The sequence below is a fragment of the Rutidosis leptorrhynchoides genome, chromosome 2 (genome assembly GCF_046630445.1).
Source record: "Rutidosis leptorrhynchoides isolate AG116_Rl617_1_P2 chromosome 2, CSIRO_AGI_Rlap_v1, whole genome shotgun sequence".
Taxonomy (NCBI): Eukaryota; Viridiplantae; Streptophyta; class Magnoliopsida; order Asterales; family Asteraceae; genus Rutidosis; species Rutidosis leptorrhynchoides.
This window is the reverse complement of record NC_092334.1, coordinates 601,486,753-601,499,057: the sequence shown is the minus strand read 5'-3', so window position 1 is coordinate 601,499,057 and position 12,305 is coordinate 601,486,753.

The window sequence follows — 12,305 nt, the reverse complement described above, 5'->3', positions numbered from 1 at the left end:
GCTTATGATGCTTTTTGGACTCAGGATCTGTAAATAATGGGCTCCTTCCTATATAACTAGAAAAATTCAATCAAATTCTATTAAAATCAACCGTAAATTATTACAATACAAATTAACAAAATTCATTGTTCGATCATCTATATAAATAGTACGTTTAGTTTAATATGGAAGGTTTTGATCGAATACTACAATTGCTCAGAAACAATCAATATATGTGAGCAATAATTGTGGGGTTATGATAGACAACATAATAGACATGGGCATATGTTGTCTTTGAACTCTCAACTATTGAATTGTGACGAGTAAGTGAGCCCAGGGTTCATCATATTTGTCAGCCCGTACCTACATTGCTTAAGAACGAACCCGACAACATGAATCTGAAGGATGGGGAAGGCAAAGCTAGAATAATTGCGCCTTGGTCCTCTATTATGAATTCTTGAACATTACAAGAATATAAGATGCAAGAATACAAAATGTGAACTAGTGATCGAGTTTGTCATTATATGTCATTGTGCAAACACATATACTTTGGAAATTGTCGTTTATGGTGTTTTTTGTAAATATTAATTTAAACGGGTAAATGAATAAAACTTTACCCTGAACTATCTAATTGGGAGAAACTTGGAATCCAACCAATGAATTATTTGGCGTATTGATGTCTTTCTCTTATCATCAGTTTAGTAAATTAGTAAATAGTAAATTATTTTACATAAAATAATTGAGATGACTGATATACATATATCCATTCAATCCACTTTTTGTCCCTCTTTCTGTCCTTATAGTACAGTGAGATAAAACTATAATATCTTTATATACATTGATAATTTGATATAATATTATTCATGAGTTGAGGTGTCTAGTAATAAGCAAGATGAGTGGGCGGGGTTGCTTTGGATTAGTACGTTGTATGTCGGACGAATTGTTGTGGGAAAGGAGGTTCCCATGGTACCGTTGGTTGAAGATTTGTACGATACGGTATGATATAATTAGTAGTTGAGTGAAAAAGTGATAACATAATTAATGAGGAACCGACACTCATAAACTCTCCCTGTTTATTTATGTTAGTGCATAAATGTTATGTCATCGTTCATTTGAACTTAGTACGAAATCAAAGATATATTGTTAAAGTCCATCCGTACTGATAGGATTTACATCCGTACGGATAAGAGTACTGCTGCACGGATAAGTTATATCCGTACGGATGAAGGACGCATCCGTACAGATACATTTGCAGACTATAAATAGATGATTTTGGGTTCATTGTTAATGTTACGAACCCTAACACATCTTAGCCGATCCCAGTCGTTCATTAGCAAAACCTAATCGGTTCCTAATCGTTCCAAGTCAATTCTTAAGGTATATCGATATAATAATCAAGTGCTTTCGACTAAAAACACTATATTAAGGATTCCGTACTCGATATAGCATTAAACGATTGTTTAATTTTGTTTAAACGATTCAACAATTTATATTAGCTATAAAGAATTAATGAATTCATAATTCGAATACAAATCAAATTCTCAATTAAACCATACATCTTCAAAAGTCTATCCATTTAAGGATGTATAATTTAATAATCCTACTCCACTGGTTTTTACCAAATTAAGCATTATAGTTTACAAACACAACTCGATCAACTCAAATCCACATCTTGTAATGTTCGAGGCTAGTGACCACGACGTTAATGGTAAAATTATACAGTATCATTTGGTGTTTCTATGTATGTATCATTCATGTGCATTATTAGTAAGATTGTGTTGTGGTGAGTATATAAGGAAATCTTGTTTGATTGTTGCATGCGCGTCAGCAATGACATCATGTCAATCTTGGATCATTTATCATGGTACATCATGCAGTACAAGTCGTACATCAATTTGGATTGTTAATAAACTGAATCAAAAGATAATCTGGTACAGGATTTCATTGGATAAGATTTATAAGTCATTTTTCTTTTACATTTTTACCCCTCAGTGTTCTCAGTGCACGCATTTTCATCCTTTCCCTAACCTATTTCCATTGGCTCGCCATTAAAAATAGAATTCCGGTCGGGGAGGTTCAAAGACGTAGGCACATTTCTTCTTCCGATCATTCGCCTTTGTGAGTTTAGTATTCGAATCATGTATGTTGAATCAATCGAACATTTATCATTGCATTGTCCGTGGACATTCAAAATTTGATCAACCTCTTTAACTAGTGGAATGTTAGGTGAATGACATCTTCAATAATCGACTTTTTGTATGAATGATACTTTGAATGGGGTTAATGAAAAAAGTTTTAGAGGATGATCGGTCCACCCGCAATGTGGGCAATTTGGACAGTTAGAATCGACTTCGTTTTTTAACGGAAAGGACACGTGTTGGTCAAGCATCATTGGTGGTATTAAACTTCTTGGTTAATAATGCCACGTCAATATTCAAATGTTAAATGCCCGTGTGTTTTAATGATCACAATATGAAATGTCCCGTTCATATTGATTATAAACGTTCCATATTAATTGATTTCGTCGCGAGGTTTTGACCTCTATATGAGACGTTTTTCAAAGACTGCATTCATTTTTAAAACAACCATAACCTTTATTTTATCGATAAAGGTTTAAAAAGCATTACGTAGATTATCAAATAATGATAATCTAAAATATACCGTTTACACAAAACCATTACATAATGGTTTACAATAAGAATATATTACATCAAAAATAAGTTTCTTGAATGCAGTTTTTACATAATATCATACAAGCATGGACTCCAAATCTTGTCCTTATTTTAGTATGCAACAGCGGAAGCTCTTAATAATCACCTGAGAATAAACATGCTTAAAACGTCAACAAAAATGTTGGTGAGTTATAGGTTTAACCTATATATTATCAAATCATAATAATAGACCACAAGATTTCATATTTCAATATACATCCCATACATAGAGATAAAATTCATTCATATGATGAACACCTGGTAACCGACATTAACAAGATGCATATAAGAATATCCCCTATCATTCCAGGAAATCCTTCCGACATGATAAAAACGAATTCGAAGTACTAAAGCATCCGGTACTTTGGATGGGGTTCGTTAGGCCCAATAGATTTATCTTTAGGATTCGCATCAATTAGTAGATCGGTTTACTAATTCTTAGGTTACCAAGCAAAAGGGGCATATTCGGATTCGATCATTCACCCATATAATGTAGTTTCAATTACTTATGTCTATTTCGTAAAACATTTATAAAACTGCATGTATTCTCATCCCCAAAATATTAGATTTTAAAAGTGGGACTATAACTCACTTTCACAGATTTTTACTTCGTCGGAAAGTAAGACTTGGCCACTGGTCGATTCACGAACCTATAACAAATATGTACATATATATCAAAGTATGTTCAAAATATATTTACAACACTTTTAATACATTTTGATGTTTTAAGTTTATTAAGTCAGCTGTCCTCGTTAGTAACCTACAACTAGTTGTCCACAGTTAGATGTACAGAAATAAATCGATATATATTATCTTGAATCAATCCACGACCCAGTGTATACACGTCTCAGGCTAGATCACAACTCAAAGTATATATATTTTTGGAATCAACCTCAACCCTGTATAGCTAACTCCAACATTACTGCATATAGAGTGTCTATGGTTGTTCCAAATAATATATATACATGGGTCGATATGATATGTCAAAACATTTGCATACGTGTCTATGGTATCCCAAGATTACATAATATATTAGAATACATGTATAATACAATATAAGTTAGCTAGGATATGATTTGTATAGAATTGTTAATATTTCCCGTAGCTACAAAAATCAAAAAATATTCAATCTTGTTTTACCCATAACTTCTTCATTTTATATCCGTTTTGAGTGAATCAAATTGCTATGGTTTCATATTGAACTCTATTTAATGAATCTAAACAGGAAAAAGTATAGGTTTATAGTCAGAAATATAAGTTACAAGTCGTTTTTGTAAGAGGTAGTCATTTCAGTCGAAAGAACGACGTCTTGATGACCATTTTGAAAAACATACTTTCACTTTGAGTTTAACCATGATTTTTGGATATAGTTTCATATTCATAAGAAAAATCATTTTCCCAGAAGAACAACTTTTAAATCAAAGTTTATCATAGTTTTTAATTATCAAACCCAAAACAGCCCGCGGTGTTACTACGACGGCGTATGTCCAGTTTTACGGTGTTTTTCGTGTTTCCAGGTTTTAAATCATTAAGTTAGCATATCATATAGATATAGAACATGTGGTTAGTTGATTTTAAAAGTCAAGTTAGAAGGATTAACTTTTGTTTGCGAACAAGTTTAGAATTAACTAAACTATGTTCTAGTGATTTCAAGTTTAAACCTTCGAATAAGATAGCTTTATATGTATGAATCGAATGATGTTAAGAACATCATTACTACCTCAAGTTTTGTGGATAAACCTACTGGAAAAGAGACAAATGGATCTAGCTTCAAAGGATCTTGGATGGCTTGAAAGTTCTTGAAGTAGAATCATGACACGAAAACAAGTTCAAGTAAGATTTCCACTCGAAATAAGATTGTTATAGTTATAGAAATTGAATCAAAGTTTGAATATGAGTATTACCTTATATTAGAAAGATATCTTACTGTAAATAAGAAAGATTTCTTGAGGTTGTATGATCACTCTACAAGATTGGAAGTAAGCTAGCAAAGTTGGAAGTATTCTTGATTTTATGAAACTAGAACTTGTAGAATTTATGAAGAACACTTAGAACTTGAAGATAGAAATTGAGAGAGATCAATTAGATGAAGAAAATTGAAGAATGAAAGTGTTTGTAGGTGTTTTTGATCGTTGATGTATGGATTAGATATAAAGGATATGTAATTTTATTTTCATGTAAATAAGTCATGAATGATTACTCATATTTTTGTAATTTTATGAGATATTTCATGCTAGTTGCCAAATGATGGTTCCCACATTGTTAGGTGACTCAAATGGGCTACTAAGAGCTGATCATTGGAGTGTATATACCAATAGTACATACATCTAAAGGCTGTGTATTGTACGAGTACGAATACGGGTGCATACGAGTAGAATTGTTGATGAAACTGAACGAGGATGTAATTGTAAGAATTTTTGGTAAGTAGAAGTATTTTGATAAGTGTCTTGAAGTCTTTCAAAAGTGTATGAATACATATTAAAACACTACATGTATATACATTTTAACTGAGTCGTTAAGTCATCGTTAGTCCTTACATGTAAGTGTTGTTTTGAAACCTTTAGGTTAACGATCTTGTTAAATGTTGTTAACCCAATATTTATAATATCAAATGAGATTTTAAATTATTATATTATCATGATATTATGATGTATGAATATCTCTTAATATGATATATATATACATTAAATGTCATTACAACGATAATCGTTACATATATGTCTCGTTTCAAAATCATTAAGTTAGTAGTCTTGTTTTTACATATATAGTTCATTGTTAATATACTTAATGATATGTTTACTTATCATAATATCATGTTAACTATATATATATCCATATATATATCATCATATAGTTTTTACAAGTTTTAACGTTCGTGAATCACCGATCAACTTGGGTGGTCAATTGTCTATATGAAACCTATTTAAATTAATCAAGTCTTAACAAGTTTGATTGCTTAACATGTTGGAAACACTTAATCATGTAAATAATAATTTCATTTAATATATATATAAACATGGAAAAGTTCGGGTCACTACAGTACCTACCCGTTAAATAAATTTCGTCCCAAAATTTTAAGCAGTTGGAGGTGTTGACGTATCTTCTGGAAATAAATGCGGGTATTTCTTCTTCATCTGATCTTCTCGTTCTCAGGTGAACTCAGGTCCTCTACGAGTATTCCATCGAACCTTAACAATTGGTATCTTGCTTTGCTTAAGTCTTTTAATCTCACAATCCATTATTTCGACGGGTTCTTCGATGAATTGAAGTTTTTCGTTAATTTGGATTTCATCTAACGGAATAGTGAGGTCTTCTTTAGCAAAACATTTCTTCAAATTCGAGACGTGGAAAGTGTTATGTACAGCCGCGAGTTGTTGAGGTAACTCAAGTCGGTAAGCTACTGGTCCGACACGATCAATAATCTTGAATGGTCCAATATACCTTGGATTTAATTTCCCTCGTTTACCAAATCGAATAACACATTTCCAAGGTGCAACTTTAAGCATGACCATCTCTCCAATTTCAAATTCTATATCTTTTCTTTTAATGTCAGCGTAGCTCTTTTGTCGACTTTGGACGGTTTTCAACCGTTGTTGAATTTGGATGATCTTCTCGGTAGTTTCTTGTATTATCTCCGGACCCGTAATTTGTCTATCCCCCACTTCACTCCAACAAATCGGAGACCTGCACTTTCAACCATAAAGTGCTTCAAATGGCGCCATCTCAATGCTTGAATGGTAGCTGTTGTTGTAGGAAAATTCTGCTAATGGTAGATGTCGATCCCAACTGTTTCCGAAATCAATAACACATGCTCGTAGCATGTCTTCAAGCTTTTGTATCGTCCTTTCGCTCTGTCCATCAGTTTGTGGATGATAGGCAGTACTCATGTCTAGACGAGTTCCTAATGCTTGTTGTAATGTCTACCAGAATCTTGAAATAAATCTGCCATCCCTATCAGAGATAATAGAGATTGGTATTCCATGTCTGGAGACGACTTCCTTCAAATACAGTCGTGCTAACTTCTCCATCTTGTCATCTTCTCTTATTGGCAGGAAGTGTGCTGATTTGGTGAGACGATCAACTATTACCCAAATAGTATCAAAACCACTTGCAGTCCTTGGCAATTTAGTGATGAAATCCATGGTAATGTTTTCCCATTTCCATTCTGGGATTTCGGGTTGTTGAAGTAGACCTGATGGTTTCTGATGCTCAGCTTTGACCTTAGAACACGTCAAACATTCTCCTACATATTTAGCAATATCGGCTTTCATATCTGGCCACCAAAAATGTTTCTTAATATCCTTGTACATCTTCTCCATTCCAGGATGTATTGAGTATCTGGTTTTATGAGCTTCTCTAAGTACCATTTCTCTCATATCTCCAAATTTTGGTACCCAAATCCTTTCAGCCCTATACCGGGTTCCGTCTTCCCGAATATTAAGATGCTTCTCCGATCCTTTGGGTATTTCATCCTTTAAATTTCCCTCTTTTAAAACTCCTTGTTGCGCCTCCTTTATTTGAGTAGTAAGGTTATTGTGAATCATTATATTCATAGATTTTACTCGAATGGGTTCTCTGTCCTTCCTGCTCAAGGCATCGGCTACCACATTTGCCTTCCCCGGGTGGTAACGAATCTCAAAGTCGTAATCATTCAACAATTCAATCCACCTACGCTGCCTCATATTCAGTTGTTTCTGATTAAATATGTGTTGAAGACTTTTGTGGTCGGTATATATAATACTTTTGACCCCATATAAGTAGTGCCTCCAAGTCTTTAATGCAAAAACAACCGCGCCTAATTCCAAATCATGCGTCGTATAATTTTGTTCGTGAATCTTCAATTGTCTAGATGCATAAGCAATTACTTTCGTTCGTTGCATTAATACACAACCGAGACCTTGCTTTGAGGCATCACAATATATCACAAAATCATCATTCCCTTCAGGTAATGACAATATAGGTGCCGTAGTTAACTTTTTCTTCAATAACTGAAACGCTTTCTCTTGTTCATCCTTCCATTCAAATTTCTTCCCTTTATGCGTTAATGCAGTCAAGGGTTTTGCTATTCTGGAAAAGTCTTGGATGAACCTTCTGTAGTAACCAGCTAGTCCTAAAAACTGGCGTATGTGTTTCGGAGTTTTTGGGGTTTCCCACTTTTCAACAGTTTCAATCTTTGCTGGATCCACCTGAATACCTTCTTTGTTCACTATGTGACCGAGGAATTGAACTTTTTCCAACCAAAATGCACACTTTGAAAACTTAGCGTACAGTTTTTCTTTCCTTAACAACTCTAGCACTTTTCTCAAGTGTTCTTCGTGCTCTTGATCATTATTCGAGTAAATAAGTATGTCATCGATGAAAACAATGACAAACTTGTCAAGATATGGCCCACACACTCGGTTTATGTGGTCCATGAACACAGCTGGTGCGTTAGTCAATCCAAATGGCATAACCATAAACTCGTAATGACCGTAACGCGTCCTAAAAGCAGTCTTTGGAATATCATCCTCCTTCACCCGCATTTGATGATATCCAGAACGTAAATCGATCTTCCAATAAACATACGAGCCTTGTAGTTGATCAAATAAGTCATCGATTCTCGGTAGTGGGTAGCGGTTCTTGATGGTAAGTTTGTTCAACTCTCGGTAGTCGATACACAACCTGAATGTACCATCTTTCTTCTTGACAAACAAAACAGGAGCTCCCCACGGTGATGTGCTTGGTCGAATGAAACCACGCTCTAAAAGTTCTTGTAATTGGCTCTAAAGTTCCTTCATTTCGCTAGGTGCGAGTCTGTATGGAGCACGAGCTATTGGTGCAGCTCCCGGTACAAGGTCTATTTGAAATTCAACGGATCGGTGTGGAGGTAGTCCCGGTAATTCTTTCGAAAATACATCGGGAAATTCTTTTGCGACGGGAATATCATTGATGTTCTTTTCTTCGGAATTGACTTTATCGACGTGTTCTAGCACAGCATAGCAACCTTTTCTTATTAGTTTTTGTGCCTTCAGGTTACTAATAAGATTTAACTTTGCGTTGCTCTTTTCTCCGTACACCATTAAGGGTTTTCCTTTTTCTCGTATAATGCGAATTGCATTTTGGTAACAAACGATCTATGCTTTCACTTCTTTCAACCAGTCCATACCGATTATCACATCAAAACTCCCTAACTCTACTGGTATCAAGTCAATCTTAAATGTTTCACTAACCAGTTTAATTTCTCGATTCCGACATATATTATCTGCTGAAATTAATTTACCATTTGCTAATTCGAGTAAAAATTTACTATCCAAAGGCGTCAATGGGCAACTTAATTTAGCACAAAATTCTCTACTCATATAGCTTCTATCTACACCCGAATCAAATAAAACATAAGCAGATTTATCGTCAATAAGAAACGTACCCGTAACAAGCTCCGGGTCTTCCTGTGCTTCTGTCGCATTAATATTGAAAACTCTTTCACGGCCCTGCCCATTAGTATTCCCCTGATTCGGGCAATTTCTAATAATGTGGCCCAGTTTTCCACATTTATAACAAACAGCGTTGGTATTACTTGCTCCGACACTATTCATTTCGGCATTACTTGTTCCGGCATTATTTGCTCCCTTAGTTCTGTTAAACTTTGGTCCGTAGACCTCACACTTTATCGCGCTATGACCATTTCTTTTACACCTGTTGCAAAATGTCGTGCAAAACCCCTGGTGATTTTCTTCACACCTATGACATGGCTGTTTTTGGTTTTTATTGCCGTTGTTGTTATTGAGGTTGTTGTTGGGATTGTTATTGTTGTTGAAACGGTTGTTGTAGTTGTTGTTGTTGTTGTTGGGATGTTTGTTGTAGTTATTGTTAGAATTGCGGTTATTGTTGCGATTGTTGTTGCGGTTGTTGGGATAGCTGTTGCGATTGTGGTTGTAATTGTTATTGTTGTTGTACTGGTGACTCTTGTCACCGTTTTCCTCCCACTTCCTCTTGAGTTGTTTCGTGTTGGCTTCTTCGGCCGCCTGCTCTTTAATTCTTCCCTCAATCTGATTTATGAGTTTATGAGCCATTCGACTTGCCTTCTGTATAGAAGCGGGCTCGTGTGAACTTACATCTTCTTGAATCCTTACTGGTAACCCTTTTACAAATGCGTCGATCTTCTCTTCTTCATCTTCGAATGCTCCCAGGCATAATAGGCACAACTCTGTGAATCGTCGTTCATATGTGGTAACGTCGAACCCTTGTGTTCGTAACTCTCTAAGTTCTGCCTTGAGTTTATTGACTTCGTTTCTAGGACGGTACTGCTCGTTCATCAATTGCTTGAATGCCGACCACGGTAGTGCGTAAGTAGCATTTTGTCCTACCTGTTCAAGATAGGTGTTCCACCACGTTAACGCAGTACCTGTGAAGGTATGCGTAGCGTACTTAACTTTGTCCTCTTCAGTACACTTACTTATGGCAAACACCGATTTGACTTTCTCGGTCCACCGTTTCAATCCAATTGGTCCTTCGGTTCCATCAAATTCCAAAGGTTTGCAGGCAGTGAATTTTTTGTAGGTGCATCCTACACGATTTCTTGCGCCATTAGCTGTATTGCTAGATTCAGCGTTATTGTTGGTATGTAGCGCAGCCTGTACTGCGGCTATGTTTGCAGCAAGAAAGGTACGAAATTCCTCTTCGTTCATATTCATGGTGTGTCGAGTAGTCGGTGCCATTTCCTTCAAAATAGACAACTGAATCGAGTTAATCATACAGAATATTAAGAGTAGTCAATAGTATTTCGTAGCATAATATGAACTCATTTATAAAAGCTTTTTCTTCATATTAGCATTTTATAAGTTTAAATTCGGGTACTACCTACCCGTTAAGTTCATACTTATTAGCTAATATACAATTCAACTATTACAATTCCATATGAAAAACTGATTATAATAATATATCACATACAAATATTCTTCAAACTTACAACTTCGCTATATTACATATAACATGAAATATAGTACACTATGATACAGGACAGTTTTGAAGATAAATCTAGTTAATACGCAAGTTGTTCAGCAAAGGAAATAAAGACACGTAATTCATAAGTCCAGAAACAAGTCATGCATTCTGGTTTTACTAAGACGACTTCTCATCCTTGGTCTTGTGGAAAATAACCGTTATGACCATTGGCTAGGCAGCATGTTGTAACATCGTCAAAAGGACGAGGGTTTCGTAATGTCCAACAGCCCCGTAATAATCTAAAAACCTTGTTTCTCACCCCAACTACTGAATCTGTCTCTTGTGGGAAGGTTTTATTTAAAAGTTGCAATCCGATATTCTTTTTCTCACTTTGGTAAGAAGCGAACATCACTAACCCGTAAGCATAACATGCTTCTTTATGTTGCATGTTAGAAGCTCTTTCTAATTCACGAAATTCTATGTTGGGATATGTTGAGTCAGAATAGGTTCTTAACCCGTAGCGTAAAATTGCATTTGGGTTCCTCGTATTTAATGCTTTAAAGAAAACATGGCGTAACTTACGGTCTCCCCAATGTGATATACTCCACCTATCAAAGGAATGCCTTTTATAAACTAAGGCATTTCCGAAAAGTCTTTCAAATGTTTGACAAGTTAATTTCGCCATAACTAAATGTGCTGATGAATTCTGACCGACTCTAGACAAGATTTCCTCAATCATATTTGGTTGTCTACCCTTAATGTCCATTTTGTTTTTATACTGTAAAATAGACAAGGATTAGATTCGTAATAACAAACAATAGAAGCAATTTTTACATAGAATATAAAAATACAAGCACACTACAATACATTTATTACACAACATGCTCACACCCCTTTAATCTGAATCACTGGTTTCTTCTTCTTCGGACTTGGTTCTTTTTCCTAATCTTCTAGGGATATATGATGTTTCTCTAATACGAGTCGTCGTTTTACACATTGGTTTAGAAAAACTTGGTGGTTTAGAGGTTCCCGGGTTATTGTCACGATATTGAAAATATGGGTGTTGACGGTACATATAAAGTTCATCGGGGTCGGAATCAGATTTCTCTATTTTGATGCATTTTCCCTTATTATTTTCTTTTGCCTCATTAAATTGGGTCGGGGTAATTTCTATAACATCATCAGAATCCTCATCAGGATCCGATTCATCAGAAAATTGGTAATTTTCCCAATATTTTGCTTCCTTAGCGGAAACACCATTGACCATTATTAACTTTGGTCCATTGGTTGAGGATTTTCTTTTATTTGACCGGTTTTCTGTGGTTCCTACTATTCCCCCCTCCGAAACCTCTTCTTCTTCCGGTTCCTCTTCTTATTGTTCCTCTTCTTCCGGTTCCTCTTCTTCCGGTTCCGTGTCCTATTCTTCCGGTTCTTCGGGAACTTGTGAATCTTGCCAATATATATTCGACTTTTCGTTATTATTAGGTGAGTCAATGGGATTTGTGCTAGAGGTAGACATCTATCACACAATATCAAATATGTTAAGAGATTAATATATCACATAATATTTACATGTTAATAATATATAGTTTCCAACAAAAATGTTAAGCAATCATTTTTAAAGAAAATACGGTCGAAGTCCAGACTCACTAATGCATCCTAACAAACTCGATAAGACACACTAATGCAAATTTT